The sequence below is a fragment of the Desmodus rotundus genome, chromosome 9 (genome assembly GCF_022682495.2).
Source record: "Desmodus rotundus isolate HL8 chromosome 9, HLdesRot8A.1, whole genome shotgun sequence".
Lineage (NCBI taxonomy): Eukaryota > Metazoa > Chordata > Mammalia > Chiroptera > Phyllostomidae > Desmodus > Desmodus rotundus.
Genome location: NC_071395.1, coordinates 78,844,458 through 78,850,400, shown reverse-complemented (window position 1 = coordinate 78,850,400; position 5,943 = coordinate 78,844,458). Strand labels below are relative to the sequence as shown.

Genomic DNA, 5,943 nt, shown 5'->3' with positions numbered 1-5,943 from the left:
AAAGCAGGTAGTTATCTACAGGGAAGTTTCCATAAGACCGTCAGCTGATTTCTCAAAAGAAACTTTGCAGGCTAGAAGGGATTGGCAAGAAATATTCAAAGTCATGAAAAGCAAGGACCTACAGCTAAGATTGCTCTACCCAGCAAAGCTGTCATTCAGAATAAAAGGACAGCCCTGTCTGGTGTGGCTCAGTGGATTGAGTGCTGGCCTGCGAACCAGAGGGTTGCCGATTCAATTCCCACTCAGGGCACATGCCTGGGTTGCAGGCCAGGTCCCTAGTAAGGGGCACACGAGAGGCAACCACACATTGATATTTCTCTCCCTCTCCTCTTCCCTCCCTTCCCCTCTCTCTAAAGATAAAAAAAAAAAATCTTTTAAAAAATTTAAAAAAAAAGAAGAATCGAAGGGCAGGTAAAGAGCTTCCCAGACAAGAAAAAACTAAAGGAGTTCATCATCACCAAACCATTATTGTATGAGATGTCAAAGGGACTTATTTAAGAGAAAGAAGAAGATCAAACCTATGAACAATAAAATGGCAAAAATACATGTCTATCAACAGTCGAATCTAGAAAACAAACTAAGCAAACAAGAACAGAGACAGAATCATGGATACAGGGGAAGGGGGATGTGAGAGAATGGGTGAAGAGGTGAGGGGATTTAGAAGTACAAATAGGTTGTTACCGAATAGCCATGGGGATGTAAAGTACAGTATAGGAAATGGAGTAGCCAAAGAACTTATATGCATGACCCATGGACATGAACAAGGCAGGGGGATTCCCTGAGGGAGTGGAGGGTGCTAGGTGGAGGGAGGTAAAGGGGAAGAAATCAGGACAACTGTAATAACATAATCAAAATATAATTTTAAAAAACCAAATTCTTTGCTTATAGTTTCAGTGGGTTTAATTATTTTTTAAAAAGATTTTATTTATTTATCTCCAGAGTGGGGAAGAGGGAGAAAGTGCAGGAGAGAAACATTGATGTCCAGGAGATACATCAATAGGTTGTCTCTCCCACTCCCCCAACTGGGAACCCAGCCCACAACCCAGACATGTGCCCTGACTGGGAATCAAACCAGCAACCCTTTGGTTCACAGCCTGGAACTCAATCCACTGAGCCACGCCAGCCAGGGCCGATGTGTTTAATTAAAACACATTTATATGGTTGAACCAGCCCATTCCGTGTGTAATATGTGTCTAATGTATTTGTATTTAGAGTTCTAGCAAACAAATTTGAAGTCACTAGATATTTTTCTGCCTTTCTATAGGAGAGGCAGTATAACCTAATTGTTAAGATCGAGGACATTAACATTAGACCTGATTTTGTTTGATTCTTGCTCAGGCACTTCCTAGCCTTGTGCAAATTACTCAAGCTCTCTAGGCCTAGTTTTCTTATCAGTGCTACCTAGAATATGAAAGAACCTGCTTTAGAGGATTATTGTGAAAATTAAATGAAAAATTAAAGCATTTAGGCTAGTGCCTTATAGGCAATCTCTGACACGTTCCACTGCAGAAAGACGTAATAGAAACAACATATCCAACACTTGTTATTTGCCAGCTACTGTGCTTAAGTACTTTAAGTAGATTATCTCATTGAATCCTTTGAGATAGGTACTACCTCTTACCTGAATTTTGCTCCTGAGGAAAATGAGGTTAAAGAAATTCCGGTAATCAAGAGCCATACAAATGCATAGTTAGCATAACCAGCCACAGGCGTGCATATGTGATTTGATGCAAACATATGCATGCATACAAATACAAGGATAGTCACATACCCATTGTTGCCACATTTCCTAGCACTTCGATCTGGAATTAGTGATGCTGGAATTAATGTCATTAGTGGAAATGGCTGGAGTATCATCCAATCAACCAGTGTTCATGTTTTAATGAAAAGGGTGTGTATTGCAAAGAGCATAATCTGTCTCTAACTTGTCCTAGGCCTTTGAATAAGTCATTTAACTAAGTCTTTGGGCCTCAATTTCCTCATCTGTGAAATGAGGGGGCTGGTTCTGTTCTAGAATCCTGTGAATCTAAGCAGCCCTCATGCCTACCACCTTGTATAGGCAGTTCTATACAAACACTCTCGCCCCCATGGCAACGGCCACTCCGCTCTCAGCAGCACTGGTATGCTGCTCCTCTCCAGCCAGCAGTACTATTTCCATCACAACAAATTCCTGAGTGAATAGAGGTTTTGAATGGGGGAGGGGTCTGTCAGTCAGAAATCTTACAGCCCCTGGCTTTAAAAGAAATTCTGGAATAAATTGTCTGTGGGTGGTATGTATGTGCTAAATCAGAAAAACGAAATCACCCTTTTAGCAGGTAGGAGAGCCATGTTAGCTGAAATGAAATTTAAAGGTTGTCTTTGCCACTAAGTGCTGAGTCAATGAGTGGAGGACACCGTGGTCCAAGTTCATCAGCATTGGTGAGGATGCCTAAGGAACACCACCAGAGGGTGTTTAAATCAACCTGGAATTCTGAGAAGTGATTCCAGTATTTACTTCCAAGCTACATAGACTAATAAGACACTCTTACTGCGATGGACATTATCAGAGCTCCGTCTTAGAAGCACAAGGACTCGGGCAAAGGGACAAGGATGGAGGCATGAGAGAAAGAACATCTCTTTCAAAGGAAAGCAGGAGACGTCCTTGAAAAGGCTCCCCAATATATGCCCTACTCTCATATTCAAGCCTTGGAAAAGCCGTTTTCTAAGTCTGTTGCTGGTAATGGTATGATGACAATGCTGAATTCACCGAGAGGAGAACCTAGTTCTTTTTCTCCTTCGTGTTGCTTCCTTATATTTGAATCGAGTACTAGGAGGGGACACTATTTTTTTATGACTCAGATGTAAATGAAGAGGATGCTCAATAAGATACCAAGTTTAAAAAGCAGTGACTGTGAGAGGAAGTGGTTCCAAAAGAAATGCAACGTGCACTTCGCTAGATTCCCGCCTGAGGGCAGCAGTGCTAGCGCACTGAGAGATCCGCAGTGCGAGGGCCCAGGAGAGAGTGTGGGAGATTGGGAACCTGGCTGCTGAGAGTTCTCAGAACAGGGTTCTCCACAGTCGGAGACAGTGCTGCGTTCTTGGAGCTGAGGGAATCTCAGAATGAGTGGGTGGTCTCTGTTGAAGGCTGAACAACAGAACGAGCTGAGAAATCGAGGAGCCGTAACAGGGCAAATCAAAGCCTTGCAAACCTGTGTCCTTGGAACTCGCTGTATTTCCTCTTGCCACTAGAGGGTAGAGTATGAAAAGAAGATTTGAGCATTCTCAACCTTTCAAATGGGCTATTCAGCTCTGGAGGAATTCTAAGTTTTAGAATTGCTAATATGTATATCTGGTCAAGCCTTTCCTTGCTTACACATTTTCAGTGGCTCCCTAAAGACTCCAGAGTAAAGTCTAAGCTGATGGGAACGGCATACAAAGTTCTTTTTGATTTGTCCTTGGTCTTCCTTCCCTCTGCTCGCCACCTGAGCACGTACAAGCTTAAGGGAAGTAGCGAGGTGGGAAGGGCAAGGGTGTTGGAGCCAACTACAAGCCAGTAAGTCCTCCCAGACTTCCCCTTTCCCATCATTTCCACATTCAACTCCCCTAATTCCTGTCTATTCTGCCACTTAGAAGGACTCTGTGACAGCAGGGACCTTGTTCATCTGTATGTATATCCTTAGTGCCTAGCATTCTTAGTAGGAGCCCTTTAGATATTTATTGATCAAAGTAATAAGTAAATGACACATTCATGTCACTATCGTGCCTAGTCCACCTTACTACCATGTCTCACCTGGTCTGCAATCGGAACCCAAGGGGTCTCCCTATGTCCCCTCTTTGCTCCCTAGCTTCTGTTTTATACTCTACAGCAAGAGTGATCTTTCCGAAATGCAAATATGCATAAAACCCTTCCGTGGTTTCCTGACGCTCTTAAAACATCCTTAGTATGACGCACGAAGTATAACTTAGCAGTTTTGTCACTTGCGAGCTATATCATCATAAGAAAGTTATGAAATCTCACTGTCTTAGTTTCCTCATCTAAAAAATGTAAACAATAATTATTCCTACTTCACAGGTTTGTTGGGAGGGTTAAATAAGGTAATTCATACAACATGCTTAGCATAGTGTTCAGTTCTCTGTTAAATAAATGGTAACTCTATGGTTATTAGGCCCTGAATGACGTAGCTCCTGTCTGCGTCATGCTATTCCCTCTCATTTTCTGGCATCCTCATTAAGCTATTTTCAGATCCTGGAATGTGCCCTGCTCCTTACTAATTCTACTCCTCTCTCTGGTCCCAATGTAGAGTTTATCTCCTCTAAGAAGCCTTTTTCTGACACTCCACGTCTAGCTCAGGTGACCCTGCAAAGGATACCCAGAGCAGTCCATATAATATCATGACATTGGCTATCCGTTCCCTGCATAATGACTGGCATTTAGTGATGCCTTGAAAACCATCTGTTTACATACCATATGATTTCAATTACATGTGGAATCTAAACAGCAAAATAAACAAACAAAACAAAACAGACTCAAAGATACAGAGCTCAGATTGATGATTGCCAGAGGGGAGGAGGGCTGGGGAACTGGGTGAAAAAGGTGAAGGGATTAAGAACTACAAATTGGCAGCCACAAAATAGTCATGGGGATGTAAAGTACACCCTAGGGAATATAGTCAATAATATTACAATAACTATGTACTGTGCCAGGTGGGTACTTAAAATATTGGGGGGCCTTTTTGGCTCTCTGAGAAGTGCCATGACCTTTGGCAAGAACAAGCACTTATGAAAGGCAGCAGAAAGGGAGCCAGGCATAAAGTGGTCGATCCATTTTCTAAGAAAGACTGGTATGATATGAAAGCACCAGCTATGTTCAATATAAGAAATATTGGAAAAACACTAGTCACAAGAACTCAAGGAACCAAAATCGTATCTGATGGTCTCACGAGTCATGTTTTTGAAGTGAGCTTAGTTGATCTGCAGAACGATAAAGTTGCACTTAGAAAATTCAGGCTAATACTGAGACTAGTCAGGGCAGATGCTGCCTGACTAATAGCCATGGCATGCATGGATCTTACCATGGAGACAAATGTGCTCCTTGGTCGACAAATGGCAGACTATGATCGAAGCTCATGGTGATGTCAAGACTACTGAAGGTTATTCACTTCATCTACTTAGTGTTGGTTCACTAAAAAGTGCAGTAATGGATCTGGAAGACCTCATGCTCAGCATCAATAGGTCCGCCAAATCCAGAAAAAAGATGATGGAAATCATGACCCGAGAGGTGCAGACAAATGACTTGAAAGAAGTGGTCAATAAACTGATCCCAGACGGCACTGGAAGAGACACAGAACAGCCTTGCCCATCTGTTTATCCGCTCCATGACGTCTTTGTTAGAAAAGTCAAAATGCCCAAGAAGCCTAAGTTTAAACTGGGAAACTCATGGAGTTTCACGGTGAAGGTAGAAGTTCTGCAAAAGTTACTGGGGGTCAGACAGATGCTACTGTAGAACAAACTGATGCATAAGAGCCCCCGGTCCAAGAATCTGTTTAAAATTCAAACTAAACGCTGACAAATAAAAAAAAAACCCTATTTGTGAAAAAAAAAAAAAGGAAAAAAGATAGAGGAGGCCACTTCATAAAGTACGATTGTCTAACCACCATGTTGTACACCTGAAACAAAGATAAATAATATTGAATATAAACTGTGATGGAAAAGTAAAATTAAAATAAAGAAAAAATACATATACATATATATCTGTTGAATCAGCCCAAGACCCACTGCACTTCCTTTTCGTCATTCTTTTCTTTCTTTTTAAGATTTTATTTACTTATTTTCAGAGAGAGGGGAAGGGAGGGAGCAAGAGGAGGAGAGAAACATTGATTGGTTGTCTCTTGCACACCCCCAACCAAGGGACCTGGCCTGCAACCCAGGCATGTGCTCTGACTGGGAATCGAACCAGCGACTTTT

At 42.0% G+C, this 5,943-nt stretch overlaps 1 pseudogene; it reads left to right on the top strand.

The window, feature by feature from the left end:
- Positions 1-4,732: 4,732 nt before the first annotated feature.
- On the top strand, positions 4,733-5,526 carry LOC112308959 (small ribosomal subunit protein eS1-like; annotated as a pseudogene).
- The last annotated feature ends 417 nt before the right edge of the window (positions 5,527-5,943 follow it).